Source organism: Solanum verrucosum, unplaced genomic scaffold (genome assembly GCF_900185275.1).
Source record: "Solanum verrucosum unplaced genomic scaffold, falcon-dt-bn FXZP01000151.1, whole genome shotgun sequence".
In the NCBI taxonomy this organism is placed as follows: domain Eukaryota; kingdom Viridiplantae; phylum Streptophyta; class Magnoliopsida; order Solanales; family Solanaceae; genus Solanum; species Solanum verrucosum.
The window spans coordinates 1,076,279-1,094,126 of record NW_026020202.1 but is presented as its reverse complement, the minus strand read 5'-3'; positions in this window follow the sequence as shown (position 1 = coordinate 1,094,126).

Below are 17,848 nucleotides of genomic sequence, written 5' to 3'. Positions count from 1 at the left end.
CTACAAGTTATGGTCGTTTGAAGTTTACCAAAATCTCAACTTAACACACGTTACAAATTTTCCAGATTTTTCATTCTTTCCAAAAATGAATATTTACTCTTTTTAATTTCTTTCTAGTTATGGGGTGTTACAATATCTCCCCCTTGGGAACATTCGTCCTCGAATGAGCTTACGCTTAGTAGGCTAAGGGTGTATTATCAATCATTCAGTTCAAACACCCAACAATCAAATGCAAATACAACATGCAATCTCGATTAAAGAGTATTAAGAATAGAATTAGTACCTTGGTCTGGAATTTCTACGGATTCGAAGAGATGTGGATATCTCTTCTTCATATCCTCCTACGCTTCCCAAGTAGCTTCCTTAACAAATTGATTCCTCCAAAGGAATTTGACTGATGCTACCTCTTTTGTTCTCAAATTGTGAACTTGGCGATCTAAAATTTGAACCGGAATCTCTTAATAAGATAAGCTATCCTTGTAATTGAATGACATCAAATGTCAAAATCTACCATGTCTAGCTCAATTAAATCAGCCATGGTACTCTTGTGATTGATGGAAATGGGACAATCACGATAAACTCTCTCTGCTAGAATAGACTCACCAACAGGTGTAGAAACATTGAAGGGCTCAAGAAGTTGCTCAGGAAGAACATCAAAATGAAGACTTGGATCATACCAGTGACAACATCTGGCGAATCCTCTTTCTCTCAATGACTAGCGATAGCATAAAGACGATTTCCTTCTCTACCAGCCCTTGAAGTAGCTCATCAAGATGCAACTCAATCTGGTGGAGCAACTGAAGAATACTGGGCTTTATTACCCCCCATTATCATTACTCTGTCTGCTTTTAAGACACTCTCGTAAAATGACCATTCTGTACACACTTGACGCAACTAGTGGAGCCATCACGATACACCCTTGAGTGGCTCCTACCACACTTAGCACATGCGGGAGTCTTAGTACCCCCTTGTGCCTTACTACCTCGTGAATGCGCAGGTCTAGTTCTGAAATTCTGAAAATTTTGACTATTGTACACAATTTTATTCCTTGGTGCAGGTGCACTAGCAGATGATGGATCAGGTCCTTCTGCTTATGTTGGAAAGAAGACCGGTTTGCATTACTCTTTTGCTTCCCGGATTCATTCTCTGATGTCTTAGCCCTCTTATTCTCAAACTCTTCTCTATCCTTCAGCTGCTTCTTCTCAATTTGTTGCACATGGATCATCAACCTTGCTATGCCCATGTAACCTACTAGCATGGTTGCCTTACTTTCTTTACTTGACAGATGAGTCAACCCTACTACGAATAAACTCATCCTGCTCCTCATGTCGGTAATCATTTCTTTGATTCTCTTAGCTCACAGGGAAAAAAATGCCACATGAAAGCACTCTCAAAACAGCCCAACTCACAATCGATTACGCGTAAGCACGAGTTAGAAAGAGACTTTTAAAGAGATACACTTTATCGCACGAAGTGAGTATGAAAGAAGTGAAGGAATTTCTAAATGTTGCAGCCTCTTAATTATAGATGTGGCGCGCTTCACACCGATATCTAGGACTCAATAGACACGACTTCATAGACTCCCTAGGACTCATAAACTCTCTGCTCTGATACCATGTTTGTCACGCCCCGAGCCTACACCCTGGACGTGGCCGGCACTCGAGAACCATTGCTAGCCCAAGCGAACTCTTGGTCTGGCTTACTTATTCAGTGGAAGACTTTAAGCATTAAGAAAATGATTCATATGCTAAATAACTCAACTGTGTCAAACTGAACTCATAATGTTTTAAAAATAAACATTTAACTTAGCCAAAATGGCAACTCAAATCTAAACATAAGCCAATAATAAAAATGATGACGAATGAACTAACATATGAGTGACTATCTGTGAAGCCTCTAAAACAACTGAGATGGATGTCAGGACAGGCCCACGACTTCCTAATGAACTAAAATGATAAAGTAATGAAAAAAGGCGATCCTCCGGAATGCAATGAGGCTTAGCAACAACTCTGAAGCTCAACTGGATCAACGATGCGCTGGATGCTGATCCTGGTTACCTGCGTCTGCATCATAAGATGATGTAGGCCAACTGGCATCAGTACATTGAATGTACAAGTATGCGAGTTGGAATCCTAAACATAACTTAAGCTTAAAATAATTTGAAAGGAAATGAAGAACTTACCTGGTTCAACTCAACGCAACATAACTGAGATCATTTTAATATAAAACAGTTTAAAAACAAGTGCAATATAAGGAAAAGTTGTTTAAAACATGAAGTGAACTCTGTGTATTTAGACCCTAACTTATTTACCAAAAATGAAATAAAATAATTGTGCAAGGAAAAGACCAAACTGCCCTTTCAAAATCCAGATTGAACTTTCCTTATTCCAACATCCCAACTTCTAAAGGTAATAACTCACTCATACGAACTCAGAATCGTGCAAAATCAGCGGCGTTGGAAAGATCATTCCAAAAGATTTCCTAACATATCTAGAAGTACCTCTAACTCATCCTGAGTTAGAAGTTATGGTCATTTGAAGTCGACCAAAAACTCAACTTAACACACTTAACAAATTTTTCCAAATTTTTCATTCTTTCCAAAAATGAGTATTTCCTCTTTTTAATTTCTTTCTAGTTATTTCTAGTTACGGGGTGTTACAGGTATGATTGATGTGAGAGTAGAAAGCATATATGTGAAACTTTAGGGAAGGTCAAATACAGATGGTACAAACCAAGTAATAGTGTCTTGTGCCTGCATGCAAATTCTACTACTTAGGCTCTCAAAATTTCTTAAACTTCTTAGCTATATCAACTCAAACTTGGTACTTCAATTTTCTTGTACCATTTAACCTCACTGTATGATAATTACATAATGTAGTATAACAAATTAATTTCTACAGTCTTCTTACCCTTTTGAGCCCAGCCTCGTCATAATCACTTATCTTGATCCTTATACCTTGCTCCCTCTCTCCCCTATTTACTCGAGAAAGGGAATTAAGGGTGACGATAATGAAAGTCGAATCCAAAAAGAGATAATCGGATGAGTCATTCAAAGAGTCTACCATCATACCAATATACCCCGCCTTAACAAAACAGAGGAAAAAAATAACATCATCATTAAGTTAAGCATGGAAAATGGATTCTTTTAATGGAATTTCCCCCATTGGTTCTTAGATGCAGATCAATAACAATTTTAATAGACATAAGATCACCTAGAAAAAATATGAATGCATAATTGTCTCCAGATTGATATAGCCACCTCGACTTTTTTAGCATTATATAAGGATCACCAAAAATGAAAATCAAGAACCTATCTTAGTATCACTTATTGAAACGTTATCAAGAGGTTAAATACCGAATATGTTAAATATTGGAGAGTGCACAAAATAAATAGCACATTAGTTGCTGGTAAAACAAAAGAACGACCACCCTAATTTCTTCCCAAGAAAATATCAAAATGTACGCATGTAATGTAACAGTAAATCACTTGAAGCCTACAATTCAGATCATTTTAATAAGTATTTCGATTATACAATTTTTTATTATGCCTAATATAATAAGCACGGAAAAAAATATTCTAAAAAATGGATATATATGGTGGTACATGCGTGCACATAGAGAAATTTATAACAAAGAGAGAATCATGGAGATGATAGATCGAGTAATTTAGAAGGTACTTGGACAACTCAAAAATGACATAGAAATATGGCCATAACATAGTTTTCCAAAAAGAACAAAACTTACTTGTTACACAAAGATACAATAAACAAGAAAATCAGAAGCTACAAATGTACAATTGATCAATAAGTTATTGTTGATTTTTGAATGTGTTAGATGATGAACAATAGTAGATTTAGAAATTAATCTGCAAATGGGGTTGGTGTAGTGGAGATGATAGATCGAGTAATTTAGAAGGTACTTGGACAACTCAAAAATGACATAGAAATATGACCATAACACAGTCTTCCAAAAAAAAAAAAAACTTATTTGTTACACAATGATACAGTAAACAAGAAAATCAGAAGCTACAAATGTATAATTGATCAATAAGTTAGTGTTGATTTATGAATGTGTTAGATGATGAACAATATTAGATTCAGATTGATCTGCAAATGGGGTTGGTGTAGTGGAGATGATAGATCGAGTAATTTAGAAGGTACTTGGACAACTAAAAAATGACATAGAAATATGACCATAACACAGTCTTCGAAAAAGAAAAAAACTTACTTGTTACACAATGATACTGTAAACAAGAAAATCAGAAGTTACAAATTTACAATTGATTAATAAGTTAGTGTTGATTTTTGAATGTGTGAGTTGATGAACAGTATTAGATTAAGAAATTGATCTGCAAATGGGGTTGGTATATTATCTATGTTTTCAATACTAACATGAAGTAGCAGAACTAACCTGAGAGACAATGGAGTATTCAAGTACAAATACCATAACCAAAGTGATAGTCCTAAGAGGATCCACTACTTGAAGAAGCTAGATAAAGCTCTTCCCAGTTGGCAAAGTTGGTGTCTGGCATCTCTCTGATTTTTCTATTATGTTGTAGTGTTCATCCTTCTCTTGCTCACTTATATATAAGGGTAAATATTAGTGTGAGTTGAATCTAAATATTCCTTCAGCATCTGGAAATTAATGACACAATATATATTGAATAACTTGAAAATAAACAATCGACGTATTTGAAGTATTTTATCAACACATTGAAACAATACTTTTAAAAAATTTACAAGTTAGTGAATGAATTTTAATTTAAAGTAAAATGAAGCCTAAGAAGGAAATCTAATGTTTCATCTTCACCAGAGCAACTATGAACCCCAAACACAAAAGTCCACTGTAATAAAGTTCAGATCTCCATAAACCTTGTAAATGAGTGTGATATCATCGGCCATGATCGTAATGTTTTTCTCGAAAGATCTCACACTATTAGGAGATTCTACATCTTATATGTAGTTTCCAATCTTTTCTTCAAAGGTATATTAGCTCTCTGGATTAGGTCCTATAATATGTCAACACAACCATAATGAACACAAAAAGATACTTTTTTTGTGGCTCTTAGTAAATATAACTAATTCACAACCACCCTCTATATCTTAATCCCTAGTCTTGATTTTCCCATATGTAAGCATGTAACGAAAAAATGAATGAGTATTTTTTTTTAATGTTTTCCATAGATATCTAGTACTCACTTTCTAGATGACTACACTTTGTAGATTAATACCAACACCATCATTATTTAAGTACATGAAGTGATGTCCAATCTAGAGTTAATGTGAATAAATATAGAAAAGAGATGTTCACCGAGGCGTGATCCTCAAGCGCATATCATTCTGGAACACTGAGAATGCAGTAATTTCATTGTTCCTAGCTCATATCTCCTTCTCTCGCTCTCCTTGTCTAAGTTTTTTAAAATACATGAAATATACATTGTTTCTCTTTTTATAAAGTTGCAGTGATTGACATCTGAATGATATTTAGCATATCATATCCTACAACAAAGAATACGAGAAAGGTTTTGAGTCTCACATTGCCCTGTTTTACTCCATTTTACAATGATCCATCACTACATATCAGATTTGTTGTTCTTATGATAATAATCACCCCACACTAGAAAAATCATGTAAATATCAAATGTGTAAGTGAGGAATTGATAAAGTATAATGCAGAAAAAAGTTTGAGAAAGTGGTCGTGGATATTCAATAACAGTGAAAACACTAGTAATATCTTGGAAGTTCAAACTCTAACAAATAAGTATTTTGCACTACTGAAAAGATAAATGGAATATATAATGATGTTCAGGTTCAAGCATATACTTTCGAACATATTAACGCTTATACTCAGCAATAGAAGCCAAAAAAATTCATTACTGACCCAGAATCTTCATAAATAACATGAGAGTATGTTGTAGAAATTCTATACGGAAAAGAAATGAAAAAGTGGTTTAGTTTATTCATACATACTATCAAACACCAATTTTTAAATTAAGTTAACCAAGCAATATACAATTTAAAGACATAACACATAATTTGTAATACATCTCATAAGATGTAACAACCCGTTCCCGTCGTTATAGAAAAGCCAACGGGGAAAATTTGTGGCGAGAAAACTTTTTTGTAGTATTTGGAGTTTTCCCAACCTTGTCCAGACTTGGACGGAATCGTAGTCTTTGAGGTGTAGAGAAACCTTGTAACAATCAGGTAGATCTCTTATAGTTTTGATTACATGAGTAGTTAGATAACTCGTTAAGGAATTCGTACGACCTTACGAAATTGAATTTGGGCAAGTAGAACTCCCGAAATTGATCTTAGCGTAAATAGTGTTTTCTGATCGTCGTAGGTTAGATGTGTGTTGTGAAATGGTAATTTGGAATTCTTTAATTTGCTCGTGGTTCCTTTTGGACCGCTTTAGCTGGATAGTTGCCGCTCTAGTGTGGCTACTGCAACAGGATGATGATCGCTATGGCAAGTACGACGAGTCAAAGTCAAAGATGAAAGACAAATAACTCACTATTACGCTGAAGCTGCTAGGGCAGGGTTCTGGTCGCTTTGGCGGGGCCGCTGCAGTAGGACCGACGTGACTTAAAGACGTAAATAAACTTCTAAACGACCTTATTTGTCACTATTCGACTTTTAGAGCTAAGGAACAAACCCCAGGCGGCTCATTTTTCACCATTCTTGAGGCTAAAGGTAAGCTTTTCACTCCTTGAATCCACTTTTCTAGGGTTCATAGAATTGTTAGTAATCTGGGTAATTAATGCTTGTGTATTGATTCCCGTAGTATATTATTTGTAGACCAAGAAAAAGCAGAACGAATTTGGAAAGGGAAGGATCAAGTTTCTTAGGGTTTCAAGCTTGTTTCGAGGTAGGTGTTGGTTGTGATTCTATGATTGTGTGATGTATGCTTCTTCTTACTTCATTATGATACTTGTACGTATATGAATGTTGCAATGTTGCAATGTTGATCACATTTGTTGTAACTAAGATAATGAATGATGATTGCCATAAAATCATGACTTAAATGGATGATCTTGATGATATACTTGTGATTGTGATTGTGGCGTGTGAATGGGATCAGTTGCCACATTCCGGCATAACTAACTTGGATTGGATTGCAACATTCCGACATAAATATGAGATCAGTTGCCATGGTCCGGTATAAATATGGGATCAGTTGCCACGTTTCAGCATGCTAACTATTTGAGTTTGGGTTCCATGAGAAGATCAATGATGTGATATAAAATATGAAACTCATCGTTGTTCGTAATTCTTGATAATGTTGTATTTGTTGATATATATGCATGTGATTATATTGTTGTCTTGACTTGTTTATGTTGAACTAGTGGGATAGCCACTTGATCCTACCAGTACACTGTGGTTGTGTACTGATACTACACATGCGCTTATATTTGTTGAGTACAGGGCATCTTCAAGCAGCTACTAACAGACCTCACGTAGGTGATCAGTGATAGTCATATTGAATTCAAGGGTAAGCCACTTCTTTCGGGCTACCATGGGATTCTCTTTCGTCTATGTCCACCATTTCTGGACTTAGACATTTGTTCTAGTTTATGGATTATTCAATTAGTTGGGGGTTGTATCCCTTCTTGTTTAGACTTGGATCATTTGTTAGATGTTTGGGTACATTGACTTTCAGGTTCTAGGTTATTCTTCTGTATTGTTAGTTATTATTGTTAGACTTTTGTTAGAGTTTATGGGTACTCTATTTTAATTTCCTTAGTGATGATTTAAATACCTTAGTTTTTAGATTATTTGCTTGGTTTTGGTTGTAGTAGTGGTTCTCCCACTAGAGTGTTAGTGTGGGTGCCATTCACGATGGTCTGGTTAGTAAGAAAGTTGGTATCAGAGCCTAGGTTAGTTGATCTCGATGTGCTGAAATGAGTCTAATAGCGTCTCTCGGAATGGTACGGGGATGCCTTTACTTTTCTTCGAGAGGCTATAGGACTTTAGGAAATATCTTTATTTTTCTCTTTTCTTCTTTCGTGCTATGACTTCATTCCATTTGGTATCTGGCGATTCAAATTGGTATCTAACCTCCTTCACTCTTCTGTCCGTAGATGGTTAATGTTAAGTAAAATGGTGTTAGGCTCGTAGCTCCTGTCAATGCTCCAGTAGAGGAATCTGTAGCGAGAGGTCGCGGTCGAGGCTTGGGTAGAGGAAGAGCTAGGGGTAGAGGCCGTGGTAGCGTAGCGCCTGCTGTGAATGAGGTACCCGTTGATAATGTTACTATTAATGAGAACTCCCCTGCGCATAATGAGGAGATAGAAGAGCATATTGAGGTTGGAGATGTTGAGGAAAATGGACAAGAGAAAGAGGTGCCAGCGGAGACTGCGGTTGTTCCTCCTATCGATCCGGTGTTAGCTCAACATATTATGGCGTTCTTGAAATGGTTGCAGGTCCTGCAGTGCTTCTATCTGTTCAAGCAACTCAAGCTCCTACTAATCCTCTTGTGGCTAGCACTATGCCAAGACGAGTAGAAATGTAGGTACTGAAACTTTCTTCCATCTTTTGTTGGGTTTCGTTATGACCGGTAATGAGCATGATATGTTGACTAAGTTAGTGAAGATTAAGTCTCCGATATTTCTTGGTTCTGAAACTGAAGATGCTTAAGAGTTTATCTTAGACTATTATGAGAGGCTGCATAAATTGGGTATTGTTCACAAACATGGGGTTGAGTTTGTGTCTTTCCTACTTCAAGGGGAGACTACGCAATGGTGGAGAGCTTATATGGAGTGCGGATCTTATACTTTACCTCCACTTACTTGGACTCAATTTCATGCTTTGTTTCGAGAAAAGTATGTGCCTAGAACATTGAAGGATCGTAAGAAAGATGAGTTTATGGATTTAGAGGAAGGTGGTATGTCTATGACTGCTTATAAGGCAACTTCCATGCTTTATCTAAATATATGCTACACAGTTGGTTACTACTGCGGGGGAGAGGATCTGGCTATTTATTAGAGGTTTGAATTCTAAGTTGCAAAAATTATCTGTTCATATGACCTCTGCAGGGAGGATCTTTAATGATGTGATAGACTATGTTAAGAAAGTAGAGGGGGTGAGGCGTGACGGTCAAGCTAAGGCGTGGGCAAAAGAGGGCCAAGAACTCGGGTAACTTTCAATGTTCTTATGCCAAGGGGTCTGGAAGGCCAACACTTCCAGCCAAGCCAATTCAGTGTGCTAAGCCCGCCTCTACAGGTAGTTACTCAAAAACTCCATTTCATAATTTTCAGGATAGCCAGGGAGTCGCTCCTTCAACAGGTGGTAGACCATCTTTTGATCATATTTGTTACAACTGTGGAGAACCTGGGCATATGAATAGAGATTGTCCCCACCCACGTGTATTAGATTCCGCGCAGCAGCAGTCTCGAGCAGTGGTACTTGCAGGGAATGGTAATAATGGTAGAGGACATCCAAAAGGTGGACGAGAAGGTAATCAGCTAGGCCGTAGAGGTAGAGGAAATGGTAACGGAGGTAGGGGTAACGCGTAACCAAGCAGGGAATTAGCTCGTCATGATGATAGGGCTCTGCTTTTCCGGGCAAGAATGAGGCAGAGGCGTCTGATGCGGTGATCACATGTACTATTCTTGTCTGTAACCAGATGGCTAATTTGTTATTTGATCCGGTTTCTACCTATTCTTTTGTATATGTGCGATTTGCCTCCGAGTTTGATATGATTTGTGATGTACTTGATGCCCCTATTCGTGTTTCTTCCCCAATTGGAGAGTTAGTCATAATCACCCATGTCTATCGTGCTTGTCGTATTTTGTTTATGGGTTTTCAAACTTGGGTAGATTTGGTGATTTTGGAAACGATTGACTTTGACATAATCTTAGGCATGACTTGGTTGTTCCCCTATTATGAAGTGCTTAATTGTAATACTAAGTCTGTAACTCTATAAATTCCGGGAAGGGAAAAATTAGAGTGGGAAGGGGTGTAGAAGCCTAAGCAAACTAAGATTATATCCTCTATTCGGGCTAGTAAATTAATAGAGCAGGGTTGTTTGGCTTATTTGTCTCATGTTAGGGATGTTGAGATTGAGGCTCCATCCATTGGGTCTATTCATATGGTGTCAGAATTTAGTGAAGTGTTTCCAAATGATTTGTCTGGTATTCCTCCGAATAGAGATATAGATTTTTGCATTAACTTAGAGCCTGGTATACACCCCATTTCTCTCCCTTCGTATCACATGGCTCCGGCAGAATTAAGAGAGCTTAAGGGTCAAATCCAACAGCTTCTTCATAAAGGATTTATTCGTCCTATTGCTTCCCCTTGGGGTGCTTCGATGTTGTTTGTTAAGAAAAAGGATGGTAGTATGAGGATGTGTATAGATTACCGACAATTAAATAGAGTCACTATTCGAAATAACTATGATTTTCCTCGAATGGATAATCTTTTTGACCAATTGCAAGGTGCATTAGTTTTCTCTAAGATTGATTTGAGATCCGGTTACCATTAATTGAAAATTAGGCCTGAAGATATACCTAAAACGGCGTTTAGAACTCGTTATGGGTACTTTGAGTTTTTGGTTATGTCTTTTGGTTTGACCAATGCGCCTGCAGCTTTCATGAGTTTGATGAATGGGGTGTTCAAACCATTTCTTGATTCATTCGTTATAGTTTCTATTGATCATATTTTAGTTTATTCAAAAAGTGAAGAAGAGCATGCCAACCATCTTCGTATTGTTTTATGTGTTCTCGGGAAGCAAAAGCTATACGCTAAATTTTTTAAGTGTGAATTTTGGTTAAAAGCGGTAGCATTTTTGGGACATGTAGTTTCAAAAGAAGGGGTAATGGTAGATCCTCAAAAGATTGAAGCGGTTAAGAATTGGGTTAGGCCTAGATCTATGACGGAAGTTAGGAGTTTTTGAGACTCGCTAGCTATTATCATCGATTTGTTAAGAATTTTTCTTCCATTGCTACTCACTTGACTAATTTGACTAAAAAGGAGATACCATTTGAATGAACTGAAAAGTGTGAAGAGAGCTTTCGAAAGCTCAAGACTGTCTTGACCACCGCACCCATTCTAGCATTACCGATTGGAGGTAAAGATTTTATTGTTTATTGTGATACTTCACATTCTGGTTTGGGTGCTGTGTTGATGCAGGATAAGACTGTTATAGCTTATGCCTCGCGTCAATTGAAGGTGCATGAGAGGAATTACCCAACACATGATTTAGAGTTGGCAGCAGTAGTGTTTGCTCTTAAAATATGGCGGCATTACCTCTATGGGGTAAAGTGTGAGGTGTTTACTGATCATCGTAGTTTGCAGCATGTGTTCACTCAAAATGATCTGAATTTGAGACAAAGAAGGTGGATGGAGTTACTTAAAGATTATGACGTGACCATTCAATACCATCCGGGCAAGGCTAATGTGGTGGCAGACGCTTTGAGTTGGTAAGCGGTGAGTATGGGTAGTTTAGATTGCTTAAGTGTATCCAAGCGACCTTTAGCTAAAGAAATTCAGACCTTAGAGTCTAAGTTCATGCAGTTGGGCATCTTAAAAAGAGGTGGGGGTGATAACTAGTATTGAATTAAGGGCCACTTTAATTGAAGAGATCAAGGACAAACAATTTGAGGATGAGAATTTGGAGGAGCTTAGAAAGAAGATTGTGATTGGTAAGGCGCAAAGGACCACTCTTGATGCGGATGGTGTACACAATTTTAAAGGACGAATATATGTTCCTAGAGTAGATAACTTGATTGAGAAATTGTTGCCAGAGTCTCATGGTTCGCGATATTCGATTCATCCGGGTGTGACCAAGATACATAGAGATCTGGAGCGAATTTATTGGTGGCCGGGCATAAAGAAAAACATAGCGGAGTTTATGGCGAAGTGTCAATATTGTCAATAAGTGAAGTACTAACATCAAAGGTCTGCAGGTTTACTTCAAAGAATGCCAGTTTTGGAATGGAAGTGGGAAATTATAGCCATGGATTTTGTGGTTGGTCTTCCCAAGACTTTGGGGAAGTTTGATTCTATTTGTGTAGTGGTTGATAGATTGATTAAGTCAGCCCTTTTTATTCCGGTAAGAATAGATTATAATGCTGAACAATTGGCTAAAGTGTATGTGAAAGAAATAGTGAGGTTGCATGAGGTGCCTCTCTCTATCATTTCAAAACGTAGTACCCATTTCACATCCAAATTTTGGAGGAAATTGCATGATGAATTCGGCACACAACTCACATTTAGTAAAACGTTTCATCCACAGACGGATGGACAATCAGAGAGGACTATTCAAGTATTGGAAGACATGTTAAGGGCATGTGTGATTGATTTCGGAGGGAATTGGGATAAGTTCTTACCTTTGTGTGAATTCTCCTATAATAATAGTTATCACTCCAGCATAGATATGACACCATTTGAGGCACTCTAGAGGAGGGGATGTTGATCACCCATTAGATGGTTTGAGGCTGGAGATGTGAAACCTTTGGGGGTTGATTTAGTGAAGGATTCTCAAGATAAGGTGAGGAGTATTCAAGCTATGCTTTTAGCAGCCTAGAGTAGACAAAAAAAGTATACGGATAATAAGGTAAGAGACATGGCATTTCAATCCGGTGAAAATGTTATTCTTAAGGTATCACCCATGAAATGGGTGATGAGATTTGTTAAGAAGGATAAGCTAAGTCCTAGATACATTGGTCCATTTGAAATTCGTGAATGTGTGGGATTGGTGGCGTATAGATTGGCTTTACCTCCAAATTTATCGAGTGTTCATCCGCTGTTTCATGTATCTATGTTGAAAAGGTATCATGGTGATGGGGATTATATCATTAAGTGGGACTCAATTGTGTTAGACAAGGGCCTCCAATATGAGGAGAAACCGATTGCAATCCTTGATCGTGATGTACGCAAGTTGAGGACCAAGGATATTAAGTCCGTGAAGGTTCAATGGAAGCATCGTCCAGTTGAAGAAGCTACTTGGGAGATCAAAAGGGACATGGGAGAGAAGTATCCCCAATTGTTCATCGATTCAGGTACTACTTCATTCTTTTCTTAGCCTACTTTTCCTAAATTTAGTTACTCGGGGACGAGTGATGGGTAAATTGGTATCTATTGTAATGACCCATTCCCATTGTTATAAAAAAGCCAGAGGGGGAAAATTTAAGGCCGAAAAACATTTTCGTAGTATTTGGATTTTTCCCAACCTTGTCCAGATTTGGACGAAATCGTAGTCTCTAAGGTGTAAAGAAATATGGTGACAATCGGGTGGATTTCTTATGTTTTTGACTACATGAGTAGTTAGATAACTCGTTAAGGAATCTGTATGACTTTACGTAATTGAATTCGGGCGAGCAGAACTCCCGGAATCAATCTTAGCGTAAAGGGTATTTTCTCATCGTCGTGGGTTAGAGGTGTGTTGTGAAATGAGATTTTGGAAATCTTTTAATTAGCTCTTTAGTTCCGTTTGAACCGCTTTGGCGGGATAGTTTCTGTTATAGCGTGGCCGCTGCAGCGGGATGATGGTCGTTGTGGCGGGTATGATGAGACTTAAAATTGTAGATGAAAGACAAATAGCTCACTTTTACGCTTAAGCCACTGGGGTGGGAGTTTTGGTCGCTTTGGCGGGGCTGCTACAACGGGGTGAGGGCCACTGCAGCGGGCCTGACGTGACTTGAAGTCGTAAATAAACCCCTTAACGACCTTATTTGGCACTTTTTTTACTTTTAGAGCTAAAGAACGAACCCCAAGCGACTTTTACTCATTTTTCACTATTTTTGAGTCTAAAGGTAAGTTTTTCATTCCCCGAATCCATATTTCAATCCGTAGAACGTAATAAAATGGGTGAATATTTATATGGGAGGGTTTTGTTAAAGATTCTATGGTGGTAACAACCCAAGATTGGATAATTAGGATCATGGGTTTGATCTAGGGTTCATAAAAATTTTAGTAATTCGGGTGATTAATGATTGTTTATTGATTACCGTAGTATATTGATTGTTTATAGACCAAGAACAAGCGGAACAAATCCGGACAGGGAAGGATCAAGTTTCTTAGGGTTTCAAGATTGTTTCGAGATAGGTGATGGTTGTGATTTTATGATTGTGTGATGTATGCTTGTTCTTGCTTCATTATGATACTTGTATGTATATGAATGTTGCAATGTGGATCACACTTGTTGTAACTGAGATAATGAATGATGATTGCCATGAAATCTTGACTTAAATGTATGATCTTGATGATATACTTGTGATTGTGATTATGGTGTGTGAATGAGATCAGTTGCCAGGTTCCGGCAAAACTAACTTGGATCGCATTGCCACATTTCGGCATAAATATGGGATCGAATGCCAAGTTCCAGCATAATTATGGGATCGATTGCCACATTCCGACATGCTACCTATTTGTGTTTGGGTTCCATGAGAGGACCAATGATGTGATATAAAATGTGAAACTGATAGTTGTTCGTAATTGTTGATAATGTTGCATATGTTGATATATATGCATGTGATTATATTGTTGTCTTGACTTGTTTATGTTGCACTAGTGGGATAGACGCGTGATCCTACCAGTACACTGTGGTTGTGTACTACTACTGCACTTACTTTTGTTTTTGTTAACTACAAGCATGTTCAAGCGGCTATTGACCGACCTCGCTTAGGAGATCAGTGATCGTCACTTCGAATTCAAGGGTGAGCCAATTCTTCGGGGCTGCCATGGGATTCTCTTTCGTCTATGTCCACCATTTCCAGACATAGATATTTGTTCTAGTTAGTTGGTTAGTCCATTAGTTGGGGGTTGTATCCCTTCTTGTTTAGACTTGGATCATTTGTTAGATGATTTGGTACATTGACTTTCAGGTTCTAGGTTATTCTTCCGCATTGTTAGTTATTACTGTTAGACTTTTGTTAGAGTTTATGGGAACTCTATTTTAATTTCATTAGCGTTGATTTAAATGCCTTAGTTTTTAGATTATTTGCTTGGTTTGGGTTGTAGTAGTGGTTCTCCCACCGGAGTGTTAGTGTGGGAGCCAATCACAATGGTCTGGGTCGTGACATAAGATTGCACCTTAGTATCTCAATTCAAACATAAATATTTTATAAGCATATCACAAAAATTATAGAAAACTACACAGAAGAACAAATGGCAATTACAGACAATGAAAGTGGAATAACTAAACAAAGATTGCCTTGAAACCTTAAAAAAAAACATAAATAGCTCACAATTTGAACGACAAATTTCTTAATATCAGATAAAGAATGAGAACCATTAAAAAGAAAAATTGTATAATTTTAGAGAGACAAATTATGTAAAATATTTATAAACCTAGAAATCAATGAAAGAGAACAATGCTATGAAAATGAAGGGAAAAAAATTCGTGAGCATTTACACGTGTTTGATGAGAAAAAAATACAATACACGATAAAAAAATATGTTCAATGACCGACCAAACTCGTCCAGGTTTATAGTACAACTCACAGTGTTGTTGGTACAATTATTAATTGATTAACCCTTATTTAGAAGAGAGAGTTGGAAAGGACGAATACAGCTACACAAAGTTGTTCCAAATGTAATTCAACTTGTACTATGTTTGGGCCCACTTTATAAAACAAGTATTGTACTAGCTTTGATAATACATAAAGTATTAATTATAACCTGGCGTGTAATTTCTTTTAAATCCCCACGTGTCTTTGTTAATAAAATTTATAGTTCCCATGATATTGAAAGTTTATTTGACAGGGTTTTCTTCTGGCCAACATTGAACTCTCCATCTCTGTTCACCTTTTCAATTTTCACTTTGTTATTCTTTGTCTCAATCATAGTAATGAAGTTGTTGGATTGAAGTTCCAATTTTTCTGCTTCTCAGGTATTCAGATCTTAATCATCGTTACATAATGTCGTTTTATATCCTTCGATAGTTTACTCAATTCTTCAAAAATGTTTCGTAATATAAGCTTTTTAATGTTTTAGTGGAAGAAAGTGATAAGCTAGGTCGTTGAAATGATGACAAAGTTGATGAAGGTTGCCAAGAATAGAGAACACATGCAACTTTTCCCCCAAAACTTCTAATGACTAAATTCATTGTAAAAACATTGTCTCTTCCAATTTAAAAGTATTTCAAGAAAATTAGTCATTATTCTTGTGATTTATCTCTATACAGATTTAATTTAACTATATAAGCTGATTCCTCTTTCTTTGTTAATTCTCCACGTGTCGCATAATTTTAAGAGATGTTCTTTTTTTCTTTCTTTATATTCTGTAATTGTCAGTTGTGTTGTGGTTTTGCTAAAGCATTGAATTTTAAGTTATAAGTTTGTAGCTAACGTTTATATTAGTATTGTCAGAACTTTGCGGCTATATTGAGAATGATGTCGGTAATTCATGGTTTCAGATAATAACCACGGCAATGATTCTTCTTAGTATAGCAATTTAATAAATTTCAGTTGAATTTTGGTTTGATAGGTTTGACCTGTAGTGACAGTAAATTTCATAAACTAATCTCTTCATTTTTGTTAGATATTATTTTAGTTCTTCTTCTCAGAAATTATTTTAGTGATTTACCAAAGCATTTAACTTTTGGTTAATATACTCTGTATTAGAAGTGTGACTTTTGAAGGACCAACACATATTCCACTAATTATACTGCATGCTTTATAGATAATATTTTTCAATTCTGCATCATTTTTAGGCATGTAAAGTGTTGTAAATGTTAATGTATATATTGATGAGACTGAATTATATCTCCATACAAGTTAAGTGTTATTACTATAGGTGTAAGTACCTCTTCGTCCTTCAAAATTAAATTTCGGAATCTGAGTTTTTTCTCTAGGCTTACTCAGTGCCGGCTCTATGCTTTGGAAAATAAGGCTTTTGCCTTAGGCCCTCAATTTTTTATCAAGAATAAATTATGAGTTAAAATTTCTATACAAAAATTGATTATTTATGATAAGAAGTATAGTATTAGTTTACCCACTTTAACATCTTTTGTACTTTGTTAAAAATAAGAATTAATAGTGGAAAGTGTTGAACAAAGTGAGTTACAAATTCTTTTTTATTTCTTTTTAACTTTTAGTTTCAAGCATTACTAAAAGCATATTAAAATGAGATATATCAAGTCGTCCACTTCTTGGGTCAGCTTCTATGGTTCTAACTCTTATCTTTATTTAATAATTGTCAACTTATAACTTGTGGAATTATGATAACGATTGATATAATAATTGCCTCACTAAAATGATGTTTTTCAATGTTGAGTTAATAAAAGCTTACCTAAAACTAATAACTGAAAAACATTATTGAAATACTAATAATATTTATCTAAATAGTGTAAGAAAAATAAATTTTGAATAAATACATAAATGTAGTTTGTTTATATTTTAGGGCTCGAATTGAAATACCGCTTTAGACCCCAATCACGTTGAGCCACCCCTGGTTTTATTCTCGCAGAAGCCCACAATTCCAGATATTCTATTCATCCAGGCGCCACTAAGATGTACCGTGATCTACGGGAAGTCTATCAGTGGAATGGTATGAAAAGAGATATAGTAGATTTTGTGGCTAAGTGCCCCAATTGCCAGCAAGTAAAGGTAGAACATCAGAAACCAGGAGGTATGACTCAAGAGATTGACATTCCTACTTGGAAGTGGGAAGTGATCAACATGGACTTCATCACAGGTTTACCTCGTACTCGCAGACAACATGACTCCATTTGGGTGATTGTTGATAGGGTTACTAAGTCTTCTCGCTTTTTGGTGGTCAAGACTACAGATTCGGTGGAGGATTACGCCAAGATTTACATTAATGAGATTGTGAGGTTGCATGGAGTTCCTTTGTCTATCATCTCAGATAGAGGTCCTCAGTTTACATCTCATTTCTGGAAGTCATTT